The sequence below is a fragment of the Lissotriton vulgaris genome, chromosome 2_1 (genome assembly GCF_964263255.1).
Source record: "Lissotriton vulgaris chromosome 2_1, aLisVul1.2, whole genome shotgun sequence".
NCBI lineage: Eukaryota > Metazoa > Chordata > Amphibia > Caudata > Salamandridae > Lissotriton > Lissotriton vulgaris.
This window is the reverse complement of record NC_141687.1, coordinates 1355724856-1355744985: the sequence shown is the minus strand read 5'-3', so window position 1 is coordinate 1355744985 and position 20130 is coordinate 1355724856. Positions and strand designations below refer to the sequence as shown.

General features: G+C 46.8%; 1 pseudogene; it reads left to right on the top strand.

Annotated features, from left to right (window-relative positions):
• Positions 1–2324: 2324 nt before the first annotated feature.
• LOC147732598 (coiled-coil domain-containing protein 71L-like) lies at positions 2325–3178 on the top strand (annotated as a pseudogene).
• Positions 3179–20130: the final 16952 nt, after the last annotated feature.

Genomic DNA, 20130 nt, shown 5'->3' with positions numbered 1-20130 from the left:
TATTATAAATATAATTATTGGGGAGGTTAACAGTTTTTATATGAATATTTATCATAAAACTCTAGACTTTTACAAACCGTTGACATCAATTCAACCTTGCTTTGGGAACACTTTAGGAATTATATGAAATTACATAAGGCCAATTACATGGTAAGCATGCAACTGATAGTTTGTATGTGAGATCAGAAATATAGCCCAGTGTGGGCAAACATACCTTCAATATATAAGTGTGCATCACTAATCCATCTGTCTCTGACAGGTAAAGGTTTAACAAAAAGTTCCAACTTGATAAGTGCCAACATTTCTGTAAGAGATATTATAAAGGACCGAATCAAAATTCTAGGACCCCTATGTTGTCATTTTATAGCATGTTCATAGTATAAGATCAAATTACTAGGACCTTAAAAATATCTACACTTCAAAAACGTGAGTGTCACATTAAAAAAACGATAATGCATTGAATATCTATTTAAAAACTTTAGTAAATCAATTATAACTGTGCTCCCAAGCAAGCATTGTAGATGACTGACCGGTGACAAAAAGCACAGTAGAATGACTCTATTTATTAAAGAGTTATCCTTAGTGTAAGTCTAATTCTATTTTCTGCACAAAAAATAAACTTAATAAGCAAGTTCAATAGTCATTTAAGGGTTTGCAAAATGGGACCATGATAGTTCACCATTTCGACTATGTGTCCTACGAGGAAAATCCTCTCAGTTTTCAACTTTGATAATCATGCTGATCCTCCAATTATAGAACAACATAAGACATTTATGAATGGAGACCCTGTTAAGTCTCATTTCAACAATTTTGTAAAATAAAACAATTTCTGATAAAATTAAAGGGAAATCACATGTTCCTTGGGCAACCGAACAGGAAAATAGTAATATGTTGATATAATAATCTCATGGAAAATAGTACACTACATCCATAATAATACATGCACAGTCATTGTGACATTCAAGCTATTTTAAATAAGAGAGAGGCGACCAAAACAAGGTTTCATAAAATCCGCTCTCCCGTCATGCACAAATGAACTTCCATGAGGGCAGATGAAAATGAATGCCACAACACAAGGGATTTCCTAATCTTATTAAAGACATTTAAAATCAGATCAGATACTGCATCTATTGCTTAAAGGAGCTAATTTGCTATGTGCTATTCTGGAGAACATAAATGACGAAAGATAAACGTTACTATAACAGCAGGATTATTGTAGACCACATTGGATATAGCGGGCGCCATCTTAACCTTGCTATTGACGTTTGTATAGTTCAATATGGACAATTGTAATACTGAACATATAACCTGTGATACAAGGTCCAACTCTCTTAGTTGTCACACATTCATCCCTGTTCTTTTTTAAGTATGGGACAGAGAGTATTTACACATGCACACCGTAACATCACTACACATCTAAAATGCTCCATCCTCATAGAGCAAAACTCACGAGGATATGTGTGCTTCTTCCGACCAGCGGCATGGGGTCTGCTTCAATAACGGAACAGACCACCATGCGTTGTTCAAATTTATAATGCACAGTTTACAAGAGACACCTGTGAAACCAGTGCCTGTTAATTAGAATTAACAACAGACTACATCGATTTTGGGAGCGCCATCTTTACGTGTCTAAAATGTAAAAAATGTGAAGCTACTCGCATCTAACAAAAAACCATGTGAACAAAGTGTTGAAACTAACAACAGACTGCGTGAGTTTTGGAAACACAATTTGCACATATTTAAAACGCCAAAAACATGAGATTTATCTAAACTGTTGTGGAGCTACGTAAATGTAACGCTATCTCCTTAGCGTGTCCATCAAAATAGAAGCACAAATATTAAATCTAAATCTAGTATATTGAACAAGAAATATCACAAAATGATATTCAACAAAAACGTATTTTCCCGGATCATGTACTGATCACCATAATAACCCAAAATGATGTTCTAATAGTCCTAAGGCTATCCAAATATCGATGTATCTACTACTGTTACCTTATTAGATATATGTATACATTTTTTGGGTGATGCTAAGAAAAGAGAGACCGAAATACGATGATATAAAATGTTTTGTTCTTTACACAAATATGTGGCATATTGGTATACCAAGATAATCATAACCTTCTTTTAACAGCATGATAAACACAGTTAAAATGTTCACATCATATGAGCGAGGCTACACAGCGTCGACATTACACCTACAGCTCTCGCAAGGTGTACGCGGTATACAAGTGCTTTAGAAAACCATCCGAGCGAACTGCACGTCCTCTCTCCATGTGCAGGGCGGGGCAGGCAACCCCTAGTTGCCGTTGTTCAAGGTCACAATGACAAACGAAGAACCTCTTCCAAAGAAGGTTGGACTGGGTGAAGCAAATTTCAAAGTCTTGTCTAGAGATGAACTAGTACAAAGGATGGTTGAGACTGTCACTTCAGACTCGCAGCTGCTCTACGCGCAGCCCTCCTTGGAGAGCGCCTTTGAAAGCTTTATGCCGCAGTCCAAGGACTTCATGAACTCGGACATGGAGCTCTGGAACTTCCTCTGCAGCCTGCGGCACGAGTTCGTGCTGGTCATCCTGCGCAGCAAGGCCGTCTACGGCTACTCTTTGCGCCGCGCTCTGTTGCCCCAGCCTGGACAAGTAGCCGCCGGCCTGACCAAGCCCCCCACCAAGAGGAAGCGTGGCTATTGTAAGTGGGCACCAGAAGGTGGCAGGGAGCCGACCGCGGGGTGGGCAGCACCAGCGGTGGCGACGAGCATGAAACATGTAGCACCAGTAGCGGCGGTAGCTGCAGCAGTGGCGGTAGCCCCCTACTAAGCCCGCTGACCTCCGCTACCTACCTGCACCTGGGCCGCTCCCTGGAGGACATCTGGGAGGCGGCCACTCCACGCCTGCTGGCCAGCTTTTCCCACATCCGCATGCTGGACGTGTCATGTGAGACCAGCCTGGCGGCTGCACGGCTCCAGGCACAGCGGGTCAACCTGAAGCCCGCGGTGCGCATCCACCATTTCCCCGTGGCCTGCCCCATGCGCAACGAAAGGGCTGTTTACACACCTGAACCTCACTTTACTGACAGTCTTCCGAGCCCTACCTCATGGCCCATGCATCCAAAGATGCATTCTAGAGACGGACGAATAGCACCGTGCCCCTGGGGGATTGGCTGGGGTCCCCGGGCCACGTGAGGCCTGCATGCACGATAGAACATCCTGGATCTAGCCCCACCATCTTTGGGGGAGATCTCTGGTGGAGGGTCCCAAAGGAGTGCAGGCTTTCCTTTATAGCCTTGCGTGAAACGGCCTGCCTGAACAGACTACTCTTGGAGGATTTTTGTATGAAACGGCCTGCCTAAACGGCCTTACTGCCTAGGATTTATAGACCCTGATTGTCTCCTTGGAGTTTGTTCTTCTGCATCTAGCCCACACATGTGACTGCTTAACTTGCGCTATCACTGGATAGTTGGAGATGCTTCAGAGTGATGGTCAAGTGATGTTTCTGGGAACTGACAGCGCAAAATGCCGGAGCGCGAAGGGAGACACTAATTTGTTTTTTCTTGTCCTCTCCCTCGGTACATCAGACTTCATCCTGCTGACCCTCAGTCATTGCTCCTCGGCTGGTCAGCCTTATCTCTTTCTTCCCCCCATGTCCCTGTCTCTCCTATAACCATCTCATCTCCCTCCCTCTCTCTACCCCCTTGGATGTCTTATTTCTCAGTTCACTTTGTTGATAAGTAACATACAACTGTTTTTATCCTAATCGATGTGATAATAGAACCCTGAGTGGATTTACTATTTTGCATAGTTACAACTCTAACCACTAGTATATGTAGTTGCTCTTTGTACTTGATATCACCATTTTGTGATTCTGAGCTTTTTACCTTTGCATTTATCTCCTGAGTTACTCTACAACGTACTCATTTCCTTTTTCTGCTATCCGTATCTCTTCTTTGTGGGACTCGCTGACTCTCTCCCTTTGTCCTCCCTGACTCTTGCCTTTCATGGATCTTGTCTTTTTCTGGATCGTTAATTTATCCGGGTCTTGTATGTGTTATCTTTCAGTAATTAATGTGATTTTCTTTTGCCATTTGTTCCCCCCCTGTTGACCTGCCAGTTCCAAAACTCTTCCTAGCCCCCTGTCCCTTGTTGCCCTTTGACTAAGCACTCCTTCTCCCCTTGTTAGGAAAATATCTAATATTCTTACTCTGAAGTCTCAGTGAACCCTCTGAGAGAGTCCACAGTGTCAAGGGAACCACACAAAGCTGAGGCATAGTGTGGCACCCCTTACCAACGCATTCCCTCTCCCCTTGTTGGGGAAGGATCCAGTAGGTAGACCTTGGAGTCTTAGAGACCCCTCTGAGAGATTCCACTGTGTAGAGGGAGCCTCTTGCATCTGAGTTGGTAGAATGATATCACTTCCCCTGGGATCACAGCTTACTGGACTTTGGACGCAGCTTTTACTAGTTTACCAGTTTGTGCCCTCGTCACCCTCACCCCTCTTCTTTCACGTTCTCTCCACCTCCCCCTCCTCTTTCCCTCCTTCATTCGATGTGTACTCCACCTGCTCCTACCCTCTCCCCACTGAATCTCTCCCCTTGCCTACTTTTTCCCATACACATATGCCCTTATTGTTTGTCTCGACTGAACATGTAACGATGTAGCTATGCTTTAATAACTGTATAACCTTTGTAAAAATGTAACCTGCAACTATGGTCTGATGCTCATGTAAAGCACTCTAATACCCTCTCTGGTCTAGCCAGCGCTATATAAAACCTTTCAAACAAAAATAAATAAACAAAATAGAATGAACATCTGGATCTTGAAAAATCAAGATAAAAATGGTATACTGTACATTCACAACATGTTTTATCACTACTCCTTTCTTATGCGATCCATAAAAGGACATATCAATGAATATATACAATTCATCCTAAAACCAATGAATTGCAGTAGATTACATCTTCGATAAAGCACAACTTGTTTTTCTCAAAACAATATATACAACGGTAGCTGAAATCAGAAGAGGGTTATTTTTGATGGGGGGTTTGGAGAGGAGGTATGTAGTCATAGAAAATGATGAAATGCATTATTGATATTTAAGCTTGACAGTGCGCAGAGAGCAGATCTATCTCGCCTCAGCCTGTCTCAATGACCTTGTCCTATCCCCTCCACTTTCGTGAATCGTCACGTGTTCAATAGCATGAAACCACATTTTTATATCACTCGGATGGTCTTTATGTATATGGACAGCCACTGGCTATTTAACATAATTGGTTTTGATAGCCCTCACATGCTCTTGTATGCAAAGTTTATGACTTTGCATACTACTTCCAATATATATTTTCTTACAAGCACATCCAATTAAGTAAACAGTAAATGTGGTGTTACAATTGATGAAAGAATTACCGTTATACACCTCAGATTTATTGTACTGGAAGGACATCCGCTTATTGAGACCAATTGTACATATGCAGTAATTACCACATGTAAAAAAGCCATGAGGTCTCTCGGGTACCCATGTTTCTTTTTTATCATCTGCATTCTTAACATAACTTGGGCATAGTATGTTCTTCTAGGTTTTGCCTTTGAGATATATCACCCTGGGTTTTTCAGATACAATACCACAGGGCAAAGTGTTTAAATTCAACATGTGCCAATTTGTTCTCAAAATGTTATATACATGGCTGCTATACACATCATATTCAGTGATAAATAAGACCTCTATTTGTTCCTTGATATTGATCTTATTATTATGATTTGATGCAAGTGTATGTGTCCTATTCAGCTTCTTTATCACAGGGTATATATTCAGTATTAGAATTGTCCATATTAAACTATACCAACGTCAATAGAGATGTTAAGATGGCGCCCGCTATATCCAATGTGGTCTACAGTAATCCTGCTGTTATAGTAACCTTTGTCTTTTGTCACTTATGTTATCCCGAATTACACATAGTGACTTAGGGCCAGATGTAGGTCGGTCGGTAACGGCCGAAAATCGGTATTTTCGGCCGTTACCGACCGGTATACATGATTTGAAATGTAGGGGCACAATTTTACAGAATCGGTAACTTTACCGATTCGGTAAAGTTACCGATTCTGTAAAATACTGAATCGGTATTTTTACCGATTCGGTAAATCTCAGATGTAGGTGGGACTCTTCTGAGTCCCAAAGGCCCTACAAAATCGGTATTTTACCACACAATCCTATTGTGTGGTAAAATACCGATTTCAGGTGTGCATGCACATGTGTGCATGCACACCTAGCCATGTGACAGACAGACATGCCCTTAGGGCATGTCTGTGTGCCACATGGCGCACATGCCTATTTGTGGGGTGCCAGAGGGTGTCAAAGTGATACCCCCTGCACCCTTGCAAAATTCGGTATTTACCGATTCTGTAAATACAGAATCGGTATTTCCCATTGATTCCTATGGGCTTTGAAGCCCATAGGAATCAATGGGAAATACCGATTCTGTATTTACAGAATCGGTAAATACCGAATGTTACAGAATCGGTATTTCCACATCTTGAAATACCTACATGTCAACCACATTGATTTACTGATTTTCAATTACCGAATCGGTAAAATTCGGTAATTAAAAATCGGTAAATCAATATTACCTACATCGGGCCCCTAGCTCCTTTTAGCAATAGATTCCATATCTGATCCACTTTTAAATGTCTTTAATAAAATTTGAAAGTCTCTTGTGTTGTGGCATTAATTTGTATCTGCACTCATGGCACTTAATTTGTGCATGATGGGAGAGTGGGATTTTATAAAACCTTTGTTAGAAAGTGGTTCTGACCATCTGAGCCACACAAATTTTCCACTTTTTGAACACCTATGTGTTAAGCTTTTACTGTGGGAAAGCCTCATAAGTTTGGAATCAGCCACAGTGAACTCATGATGAAAGGCACTGCATGTGTATTTTACCTGTGTCCCCCTGGCGCGAGTAGGCCGCTGCCCCACAGCCAGAATAAGGGGAACTGGGCTGGTTACATGCAGACTTATGTGTACATGCGTGTGTCCAAGTGTAAGGGCTCTGCAGGGGAGCTTCCTAGCGTGTGCAGCCCAGGAGCAGCTACAAATTGAATGGTGTGGCAGGACATATGCAGAACTGGGTGGTGACATGGAATAGGCTTCTACAATTGGAAGAAACATTTAAGGGAAAGTCAGTGTGCTCTACTGTTTTTAATCCATTATCCTCCTTTGAGGAAGAAGAGCACATGGGCTAGTTTTACTTTCATAGGGCCTACAAATTCCAGACACACACTAAAGTCCACTGTAACTTATGTGAGAAGAAGTATTCTGCAGAGTCCAAAGTCATATTTGTACTGATTTTGGGTCATTCAGAAATCTCATATTTCTTTGAATCACCTCATAACCAGGGCCTGGCTGGGGCTGACCCTACCAGGCTGAATTAATGACCTTCCTCCTCAAGCTGTAGCATCAGAGGCCCAGCCCTGCACAACGAGCATTCAAAGAGCGAAGGCCTTCACTCCAAGAAGAGAAGATGGGTGGAGTTACAGGTTCATCGATCCGCAGCTGACACCTGGTGCCAGGTACCAAGCTGCTCTGGAGAGAAGGGAGCGAGGGTGGAAGGGGCTCTCAGAGACCATGTGGCCTGAGACCCCTGGACGATGTCATTTTGAACAGACCCAGAGGCGTGGGCAGGGAGGAAGGAGCAAAGGCCTGGGAAGTGATGTGTCGCTTTTTGATAAGGCAAACAGAGACTTCCTGCCAGCCACTCCAAATTCTTTTAAAAGAGTTTTCACAGGAAGAGGAGCTCTGTCTGGGGTGTGGTCTGCTGCAGACGACTGGTGCTGGAGCCTGGCACCATTGGCAGATGGAAGGGAAGAACCTCCAGTCTGGCCCAGGACCCTGAATTGCCCCAAAAGGGGAGACCAGGACAAGTGACCAGAAGCCTGGGCCTCTGCACAAGGGGAAGAGAGGCCCAGGAAGACAGCCAGGTGACAGGCTGGGGCAGGGAGCCAGTGAAGATTTCCTCCTGCTGTAATCACCCTCTTGGAGATCCAGAGGGCAAATGAAAGAGCTCCCAGTGGCTGGGAAGCACCACCAGGAGCAAGGAGAGTCCAGAATGGAGCTGATTGGGTGCCTGGGGGCTGAGATACGCCCCCCAGAATTTAGGTGACCTTTACCTCTGCCCAGATCAACGACGAAGCATGTGGGGATCTGCCGCTGGTCAAAGATGAGTCCCTGGGGTGGGTCAAGTCCTGGGGCTGCCTCCAAAGAAGATAAGCCAGGGAGCTCTGTTGCGATCCCCATGAAACAACACCAAAAGTGGTGCCAGAGGCTCACCCTGGCCACCGCCAGAAATGGAAATCAGGGAGCGCTGTCGCGCCGTCGCGCCCCTGGGGAATGAAGAGAGGGACCCGAGATCCCATACCGGGACCCAAAGCAAAGTCAGGTAGCACCATCGGGCTCCCTGTGGAAATGTCCCACGGGGAGCCAGGAGCCCACCCTGGCCCCTGACGAAAAATGGTGATGGGGCGCGCCATCGCACAACCCCCCTTGCGGGTGAAGCAAAGTCGGGGAGCGCAGTCTGGATCCCTGTGAAGTTTCTGGAGGGGCCCGATACCCCATCACCATTCCCTGAAGTGAAGGAAGAAGGCGGGGAAGTGCCGTCGCACACCCCCATGGCAGCGGGAAGGCGGGTGGAGTGCTGTTGCACTCCCCCGAAGACCTTCCAAGCCGGAGGCTGCCTCGCGCCTGCCACGACAGAGGTGCCATCATCTGCAGCAGCACATGAGGGTGCTGGCCGGACAAGGAGCCGGCGGGGGCAGCCGGGGGTGGGCTCTCCGGGGTGCCCTCCAACGCGGTTGGACTGCGGGAGGCCCAGGTGGGACAGGGCCTCCATGAAGAGAGGAGGGGAGGGGGTGGGATCTGCAAGCCAAAACATTCACCAGTGGACAGCAGGGGTGTGGCTGGGGCTGGACCCCCGACGATGGGCCGATGCAGCCTGGGTGGGCTCTCCAAGCTGCAGTAACAGGGGGTCCGGATGGGACCTGGCCACCATCGAGGCACGGCGACACGGTGTGAGGCCGCCAGCTGGGCAGCGCAGCTCTCCCCAGAGCAGGGGGGAGCCGCTGCAATAATATGCAGCGGTAGAGGAGAGAAGTGCCCCATAATGCATTGCAGAGCCCAAACAGGCCTGCATGGAAACAGCCTTTTCTCGACTTGTGGTGGCCCCAGCCGGATGGGCTCATCACTGACAGACACAAAGGTGCAGGAGGAGCTGCAAGAGCAGTGCTGTCTCCCCCAGCACGAAGATGAAAGTCCCCCCCAAGTCTCAGGAGACTTAGAAATAATAACCCCTCAAGGGCTCAGCCAGGCATCATCAGCATCCCCATAGCTGAAAGTGTATTTCTGCAGCTGGGGGTGCTTTAGGAACTGCCTCAGGGTGAGAAGAGCTGAGTTGGGGATGTCTGGAAAAGGGCATCCCCTGGAGGTGAAGAGGTATAATTGCACCATCAATGCATTTAACCATGTTATTTCTTTCTAGAGGTACTAAAAGGCACATGTGTAATGTAAAGTACCTGTGTAAGGTGATGTCATCAGCCAAATGGGGTTATGTTGCTGGACATTCCTGCTAAGGTGTCTGGCTGTATTAGCGTAATCCTGTGATTTTACCTGTGATGCCTTTTAGAGGCTTTGATTGCAATGCATTAAAATGGTTAACATCTATGAATAAGTACCTCATTTAAAGTGATGCTCAAACCTGTATTCTTGCTACTGCGTTAGGGGAGGAGCAACCCAGACTATTAGCCACAAGGTATAGAGGTGCATACTGTCTGGTCAGCATAAGATGCTCAGACAGGATTATGTGTCCCCAGGAAAGGTTTCCCTTTTTTAATGCTTGTTGAGAGGATGGGGTGGATCGCCATTGGGATGGTGCCAGTTGTCAGGGCCCTTGCTCCAGGTTGTGTCAACCCACTTCATCAGAGGGCAAGATGATGTGCATACATGGGATTGGTGGTACTAGACCCCATCCCCTCTGCAAGAGGGGTGGAGATGTTATGCAAGGTCACAAAGTAATTCCAGCAGCTTATGTATATTTATAAATTGGTGCATAGTATTAAGTAGTGTGTGTGTGTTTAATAAATGTACTCTACTTTTATAAAGCAAAGTACAGATTGGACAATCAATTAGTGAGTGTTATTTCTGCGCACCTGTAATGGCGACTACTAGCCCTCACCACCTCCCTTGAGTAAGTCTTAGAATGCTCTGCAACGCTACCCTCTGAGAGTCAGGCGTTACACTAGGATGTTTTTAGTTCCCTGTGAAGGACAAATGTGACATATTATTTGTGCAGGCTTCACAGATACTGCCTTGTTTTCCAACAACCTTGTTTTGATCGCCTCTCTCTTCTATACAATATCCTGAATGTTACATTGACCATACATGTAATATTATGGTGTACCTTTTTATACAATATTATTATGTCATCAAATTATTGTTTTGCTGTTGGGTTGCCTGAGAAATATGTGATTTCCCTTTAATTGTGTCAGAAATTGTTTTATGAAAGAAAATTGTTGCAATGAGACTTACCATGCCCCCCCTCCACCATTTTTCCATATTTTCGGCACCTTGCATCTCTCCCATATAGGAAATACTTAACAAGTCATATGACTTCCTCACAAAGCTGTCAAGCTGTGTGCTTTATCAGTTAGCACACACGGGGAACAACCTGTTGGGCACCAATATGGACCTCCCCGTGTAAAGAACATCCTTCTACCGTCATGCAATGAGTCTGTTTGTTTTACACGTCACCAGCACTCTATACAGACTTTGTGCAACCCGCTTTGTTTGTTGCATGTACAATATCCTTTCACACTCATGTGGTGAGCCTGTTTGTTTTATGTCTTTGCTCGACCCGTTTCGTTTATTGCATTTAACTACCCATATAAAGTATTCAATATTGGGCTCACTGATCTTTGCTTGGATTTATATCAAGACAGCATGTCTCATCATCTCTGCACGGCTTGTTTGGTCTTTACCTTTGACCATACATGCAGAATTCATGATCTATGAACTGTGGTATGCGTTTCCACGCATTGCCATAGCATGACATTGTATAGCTTCTCTTGCGCTGTTATAGACAGGTTTCCACACCATTATTCCATTCTCATGAATTTCTGAATTAAGTGGGCACGGCTGTTTGGCATTTCTCTCTTTTTTGTTTAGCCTTGTGATACCTAATAACCGTTCGGACATTGTTACTCTAGTTTCACATTTAGCTTAACATCCTTTCATTATTCTAGACATCATAATGAGGTGAATACCTATAGCTTCAGGCTATGATCCACTTCTGTGTTTTCACACATATACAGGTAACCATTCCTTGGACTGTGAACTCCAAGTGCTAAAAGAATAATAATACCATTGGCCAGTGGCCTCTGATTTTGTAGCAACCACGCAGTAAATTTACAACTATTCTACATGTGGCCTGATACCATCAAAGGGTAAATATGCCTTTGCATATTCGAAGAATGTTCTGACCAGTATTATAATTATTACATTCTTGATGTTATGACTATTCCATTTTTAGAAGATACTGGGATGTCTATTTTGAAAGCGAGACACCTGTTTTTCTGTATTGGATTCTGCTGGATTTTTCAGAATCATAGGTAATTATTGTATAATTATCATATTATCACTTTTTGGAATGTCGCAGGATGGTTCCATGCTAGGCCTGGGTGTAGTTTGCAGAGTTTTGCTGCGCGGAATTCCGCAAAGGTATAAAAAACTCAGCAAATGTCTGCGAGTGGCGGAGTGCAGTGCAAACTGCAGTTTCTGCTGGTATTTCTGCTGCTTGGGTAGAAATCCTACCCGAGCGGCAGCTCGCACTGGCGAACTTACTGTTCGCGATCGCAACCATAACTTTCGTGATTGCAAACTTACTGTATGCGATTGCGAGTGAGGGAAAACTCCGCTGCACATCGCGAAGCGGAGTTTTCTGCACTCCGTGTACTCCGCGGAGTGCCAATTGCACAAAACTCTGCAACCTCCGCGAATGGATTGAAGTTCACCGCCCAGACCTATTCCATGCACTGGGCACATTGTTTTTCACATCAGCAAACCATTTACTACGGAAACTCCGGAGATCACCTGGAAATCAAAATTTGCAGCAGTCTCTACGTGACTCAAAGGCCCTTCTTAAGAGAAGAAGATGGGCCAGGAAAATGACAGTGTTAAATGAATTTTGGGATAAACTGCTTTTCGATGACAAACAGAAAAATAGCGCCAAATTTTGGCTAACCGTAAATAAAGCACACCGGCCAAATCACCACAGAATCAACTCCCACATCTCTGAAGAGGTCTGGACAGCCTTCCTCTTTAATCATTTTAATAATAAAGAAGAAACAGTTTTACACCCCAAATGCCAAGAGCCTGAGAGCTGCAGTAGGTATGCAAAGGAGCCAGTACCACTCTGCCAATCTTCTACTGAGGACAATAATAGATTAGTACTAATTCAAGAGCAACGAGTACCACCAGAAACCCCTGCACAAAATGCCGAATGGAGATTAAAGGAGGGGCACATCACCCAATCAACCAAACAGATAACGAAACATATAGTAAGGTGTCGACTAGCATGAGTCCCCGGTCCCAACGGCATTCCTCCAATGCTGTTTAAAAATGACCCAGACTACTGGAGCAACGCACTTGAACCTGTTTTCAAGTATGCAGTTAGAAATACCACAATTCCCGAGTTGTGGAGAGGCTCTATCATAAGCCCAATTTATAAACAAGGAACAAGGGCTGTGCCGAAAAACCATTGCCTAATATCTCTGATCGACACCGAGGCTAAATATTTTGCAGGGCTCCTCCTAAACGATATAACCACTTGGGCTAAAGAGAATCAAATAATACCACTAACACAAACTGGATTTCGGAAAGGGCAAGGATCACTAACCACCATAATGGCCCTGACCCTCCTCATGGACGCAGCCAAACAGGGAAAATATCTGCTCTTGCTCTGTTTCACAGACTTTGTTGCAGCATTCGATCACGTAGATCGAACTAAACTCTGGCAAAAACTAGATGGCTGAGGGATTCCTTCAAACCTTCTACTTCAATTAAGGAATTTACACAACAAAACATGGGTCAGGATAAAGCTCGGTGACGGTCGACAAATATAAAAAAAATCCCTACTTCAAAAGGACTTAAACAAGGGTGCGTTCTACCCCCTACGCTATTCAATCTCTTCCTAGTGGACTTACCGGAGAAGCTGAATAGCTGTGCAGCTCACGCTCCAAAACTAGGGAACGCTAATCTGTCAAACCTGCTATACGCGGATGACCTCGTTCTGATAAGCAGGACCCCAATTGGCCTCCGGCATCTATTGAATGTCACCCAGACATTTTCACAAGAAAATGCATTAAAAATAAACTACAACAAAACAAAAATCAGGGCAGTTAATTACCGTAAGAAGAAACATCTGAGTTGGTTCCTTGATGGTCATCACTTGGAACAAGGAGTAAGTTATAAATACCTAGGGGTAATATTGGACAAAACAATTCATCAAAACCACAATTAGAAGCCCTGCGGAGAAAGGGGGCAACGTCCTACCTAGCCATGAAGCCACTAAAGAAGCTTTTACCAGACCTGACATTTGACCCTTTACTAAGGGTCTTGCAAGCAAAACTCCAGCCAACGATTACTTACGGGAGTGAAGCGTTGAAGGGAAAATATGCAACAACTCTTGATAATATAATATCTAAATCATACTGTGCAATCTTCCAACTCCCCAGAACGGTCTCCCCGGCCCAAATACGATTGGAATTTGGGCTCCAAAAACAGTCCCTTGAACGCATGGGAGCATACGCGAAATGCTGGCATAAAATTAAAGGCGACGAAAAGGGTACCCTGAACGACCAACTTTGGATGGAACTTTCCCACCCGGGAAAATCACCAGTAAGCATTTACCTCGCAGAATCTATCACACACCTAGGTTTAAGAGAGCTGTGGGATGTCCAGGTAAATCATCTAACATTAAATAAAACAGTGACAAAGGTAACTTGTTTACTATCTGCAATTGAGAACAAGATTAAATTAGCAAAACAATCACACGGCTGGATTGTTCTACATACATATAATAAGTTCAAACCCCAGTTCTACCTGAATATGGGATTAAAAATTAACATCAAGGGAAAATTACTAAGACTCCGACTAGGGGGGCGCTAGGTGGTGCCAACCCAAGATGGCCGCACTGGTGTGAGGCTCTCGCCAGACCGAGAACTATCACACGATCCTTCATCATCCTGCCAAGTGAACACCGCCTGACTTCTATCCCAACTTGTTCCTGTAACCGAGATGAACACAGCGGTGCCTGGATTGTCTTCTACAGACAGCGGGAACTGGTGCTCCGGAGCAGCTATCCTTGAGCGGACTCGACCGCTGGAGAGGGAGCTCGCAGTCGGCGGATCAGCCAACTAGGAAAGACCGGTGCTGTCAGGCCTGCACACAACGGGCGAAAGATCTCTCCCCCTCCGAGATCCAAAGCGCACCCCAACACTTGGGCGCTGCCGCCAGAGGTGCAACCCTGCTTGCGGGAGAGGTACATGTGGCCCTGTTACCCCCCCACTGCCAAGAGCGACACTGATTGACGGCGGGCCCAGCACACACTGCACCCCCCGGAGCCTCAACATCCTGCTGACCCCCGGTGCGCGGTGGGTCTCTGAGGTGGCCCTAGCCGCGCCCGCTGCAGCGCGCCGGGGCACCCACCTTATGGACATCTTGCCGCGTCATCGCCGGCCCCTTCCCGAGGCACCGGCACAGTCCGCACTCCAGGCCACGGCCGGCGGCCTACTAATCTGAGACCAAAAAGAGCCGCCTGCACTCTGGCACATCCACGGGGCTCTGCTCATTACTACCCGCACCTCCAAGACACCTCACTGCGTGCACTCCATGAGCCCACTCCCGCTGGCCCTCTACTAAACCCGCCTAGAACTGGGGCCCATCTGGCCTATTTCATCATAGAAAAGCCCTCCTCATCTGACCAGCTTGGATCAACTACACCATCCTTACTGGGTCACCGTAGTCCAGCCCCGCATTTGCAGGTCAGATCCCCAACTGCACTCAGCTGACCCAGTCTGGGCAATACCATGTGGAGCCGGCACCAAGTGAGGGCTAGGGAGCACGTGCGTCCATCTCGCATTCTTTCTAGGCCCCGAGGAACGCGTGGCATTCGCGACACCCACCAGCCTGGCTCCCCCGAAACGTAAAGTGTGCCCAGATTACAGGCTCTTTCGCCACTGCCACCCACCAGTTTCAGCTCGCCCTACTGCTGTCCTCGTCCCGCGCCCTGGATTCCTCCTCAGCCGTGATATCGCGGACTCCTCGGCGCGAAATGGGCCGCAACGACGCAAGACAGTCCAAAATCCCCTTTGAATCCAAAAAAGTGTCCAAAACGCCATCGGAAGGGCCGGACAGCCCTACCGCCTCAGCACCCCAGGAAGAGGACTGGAAAACACTCCTATTGGGCATGAGACAGAGCCTTTCCACAATTGATGCCAAAATAGACACCATCAATTCGCGCATGCACAGCGTTGTGTCGAAGCTTGAACACCATGACACTCGCATCAAAGAGACAGAGGACAGGATCTCCGTGCTGGAGGATGGCGCTACTTCCACTGCCAGACAAGTCACACAGATGGACAGACTACTAAAAATAATAGCGGACAAGAACGAGGATTTAGAAGCGAGGTCCCGACGCAACAACGTCCGCGTCCTTGGCCTTGCAGAATCCACCAACACCGAAAAGATGGAGATTTTCATTGAAAACCTTATTGTGGAATTGTTTGGGAAAGAATCCTTCTCTTCGCACCTCATAGTGGAAAGAGCTCATAGATCTCTCGCTGCCCGACCCCCTCCAGGTGCCCAACCACGGGCCATTGTCGCCCGCTTCCTCAATTACGGGGACAGAGACGCGGTGCTGCGCCGGGCAAGGGAGATTGGAACAGTTACTTTTGGCTACGCAATGCTCTCCTTCTTCCCTGACTTCACCCCTTCAGTCCAAGAAGCCAGGCGCAAATTTGCAGGGGTGAAGAAGAAACTCCAATCCCAGGAAATTCCATATGCCATGCTATATCCAGCCAAACTGAAGATATCACACCAAGGCACACAAAAAAAATTTCAAAATCCGCAGCAGGTGGAAGACTTCCTTAAGCGCCACAAAAAAGAACGCGCCAGAGATGAGACAGAGTTACGACGCTCTAGGTCACAGTCCCCAATGTCTCACCAGGATTAACGAACTGAGATACCATCCTGATCACGATGATGCTGACCGCTGAACATAGTAAGACCGGACTCTGCATTTCACGGTGAGGTACATGTACTGCTTTAAATCTCACTGGACTATGATTACGAAAGTGCTCGGTCACCCACCTCCGTCCCGCACATGACAGCTAGGTCCATACCTGGCGTCTAGCGGGTGAAAGTAAGGAGGAGGATGGCAGGTATGGCGCCCCTGGATCTCTGTCCCAAATGGGTGATCCCCTACAAACCTTTGTCTTATCTTTAGTTTTGGGGTTGTTAACAGCTGGGAGGGGGGTGGGAGAACTAGATGCCCGGCCAGTTGGGGTTGCCGGTGTGGGTGGGGACACAATCCGCTCTCATACTGAGACAGCGAACGCGCTAGCCACACAGTTTATGCATAACGCGTCTCATGCTGCAACAGTACTGCATTACCGGCCTGTTGGGGTTGCCGGTGATGTTGGTTACATTACTTGTTTTAGTTCAGACAGCGTAGCTGCTGCGGATATTACTGGGAAAGAGGGGAATTCTGAGAATGGTTTGCTACGCGAAAGTATTGGTATTGTTACTATTGTCTGTTTACTGCTGAATGCTACATACATATGCCACATTTTCCTTTTACGATTGGGATGGGAGACGTAAATGACTCGCAGCCAGCCCTGCAATACCAACTTGTAGCATGGAATGAACGAAGCTGAATAACCCGAGGAAGAAGCAACAGATCCTGGGGTATTTGGATAGACAGGGAGTGTCTGTTGCAATGTTATAAGAAACTCACTTGGTGCCAACTGCGTCCCCCTTATTTGCCTCCCGCTGTGCCTCATGCAGGGTGTTCTCATCGTATTCAAATTACTCTAGAGGTGTCACGATTCTGGTCAAAAGAGGCATGGGATTTACCCCGTTTGGTACTGAAATGGACTCCAATGGCAGATACTGCATGGTTTGGGGGAAGCTACACTCACACACGGTCCTATTTGCCTGCTACTATGGCCCCAACACAGACGATCCATCTGCGCTCCTCACCATGTGGGGCAAGATACAAACCCTGGGCATATCCCACATAATCTTGGGTGGGGACTTTAACACTGCACTGAAACCTGCAATGGACAGATCACACCCACATTCTACCCATTATACACACACACAACGCGCCTTACTAGGCATTGTGGAAGATCATCACCTGACTGACACATGGAGGCACTCGCACCCATCTCTTAGACAGGGCACACACATCTCCGCAGTCCACTCCACTTGGGCGCGCATTGATTATGTCTTCCTCTCCACTGGTCTCACCCCATGGCTTGTCAAGACACAACACCTTGCCCGCACCTTCTCAGATCACTCGCCAGTCCTTCTAGCCCTGCGCATTCCCCAAGACGTTTCCCCATACCTGAATTGGTGCCTCAATCCCGCGCACCTAACTGATTCAGCCTTTAAAGCAGACATAACAGAATTTTTTGACCGTAATGTCAATTCAGTCTCCAGTCTCACTACTGTCTGGGAGGCATTTAAGGTAACCGTGCGAGGCTGGTGCATTTCCAAAGGGGGAGGGGTCCTCAAATCCCTATGCGGTGATTCGCGAAAACTAGAAGCGGAAATAGGCAAACTTGAGCGTGAAATATCCCTAGGGTCGGGGGGACACATAGTTAAAGCTCAGCTACGGGAAAAATTAATGAATATACTGAGGCTACTGATAAAGAATGCAAATTTCTGGGGAAGCCCTTTACAGCACGTACATACGGAGAAGGCGGCAGAGCACTCGCTTCTGCAGTTAGACCACCTAGACACAATAATTATGTCACCACACTACTCAATAGTCATGATATACCCCAGAGGGACCTCCCGGGACAACTCCGGGTCCTAACGGATCACTACACTGCACTCTACACCTCCCACAGACAAGCTCCGCTTGACCTACCCACCTATCTTGACGACACCGCAATAGCTTGGCTTGGTCCGACCCAACAGAAGTTTTTACAAACCGGAATTAGAGGTGGATGAAATTAAAGACACTATTATGTCCATGAAATCGTGCAAGGCCCCAGGTTCAGATGGCCTACCGAAAGATTTTTATAAAACCTTTATACTCCTACTGGCCCCGATTCTAAAAAATGTATACTATTCGGCCCTGGAAGAAGGCATTTTACCAACTAGTATACGGGAAGCCCTGATTGCCTCCCAGTTAAAGCCAGGTAAACCACCGGAGCACTGTGATTCGTACAGACCTCTTTCATTGTTAAATACTGACGTCAAAATACTAGCGAAGGTCTTGGCGACCCGCCTGAACCTATTGATGGAGCGCTTGGTCCTACCGGACCAAGCAGGCTTCGTCCCGAACCGTGCCACCTCCCACAACCTCCGCACCCTTCAGGCAGTGCTACAGGATATAGACCCCAGGTGTGAAGCAGCCGCGGTTTTCCTTGACGCCACAAAGGCATTCGATTCCCTGGAGTGGGACTACCTTCTGGCACCGCCTTTAGCTTCATAGATTCGATCTGCCTACTATACCATAAGCCGCATGCTACAGTCCTATTGAATGGGGCCCGTTCAAAACCTTTTGAGATTCGTAGAGGTACTCGGCAGGGGTGCCCTCTCTCCCTTGTCCTCTTTGCAATAGCAATTGAGCCTCTAGCGGCCAAACTCAGGCAGCGCCACAATCACCGCTCCCTCATCCACCCGGAAAGGCAACTACTCATATCATTGTACGCTGACGATATGACACTCTATATTCACAAGCCACAAGAAAACTTGAACCCTATCTTACGCGAGGTCACCAAATTTGGCGCCATTGCGGGAATACAGATAAACTGGGCAAAGTCGGCCCTGTTTCCCCTAACAGGCAAGACCCTGCAGTTTCCTCTTGACTACCCGCTACTATGGGAAAATGAAGAACTAAAATATTTGGGGATCAATATCACTAGGAATCGGGAAACCCTTATTTGTGCTAATTACGGCACTGTCCTTGATAAACTAATTGATAGCGTCACTAAATGGATCCACCGCCCTTTGTCTATGGCAGGACGTATCTCCCTAATCAAGATGGTGGTACTCCCTAAGATGGTATATCTCTTTACCAATATACCATACAGCCCAGGAGCACACTTCTTCCGGGCCCTTGATTCCCAATTGTCTAGACTTATATGGGGAGGGAAACAGGCCAGAGTTGGGCTAAAAACTCTTATGCTCCCCTACCATCAGGGTGGATTCGATGTGCCAAATTTCCGCCTCTACTATGACTGTGCGCAGGGCCATTTTGCCGCGTACTGGCTTCAACCCCCTCCCTTTATGGCTCACCTGGCAGTGGAAGATGGATACATGAGACCCGAAAAACCATCAGGCTACCTCTATTCGGAAACCCGGGTGACTGACCGTGACCCCACAACAGTGGACTGCACTGTGCAAGCGTGGCGCAGGATAACGACGCGTATGGGCATTGCCATTCTATACTCCCCTCGCATGGTATTGGCACACAACCCTAGACTAAGCATTACCCGCGAAGAAATAGGTCGCAAAATGCTCACTAAATTGGCACTACACACGTGGGGGGATCTGTACATAGAGGGCCGATTCCGGACGGCGGCGCAATTCTTTGGGGCGCATACACCCTCAGTCATGGACACATTCCTTTATACAAGATTACAACAAAATATTTGGGCGGTCACCCCTGACTTCCCGGATGAACCGGGAACCGTGGCTCCATTACATGCTCTTCTACACACTGATACTCTGACACATGTAGTCTCCATGCTGTACAAACAGGCGTATGCGGCCTCCAACCCTCCAGCTAAACGAGATTGGGATGAGGACCTTGATGCCCCTCTCTCGGAAGATCAGTGGGAGGAAAGCTGCTCACACACGAATG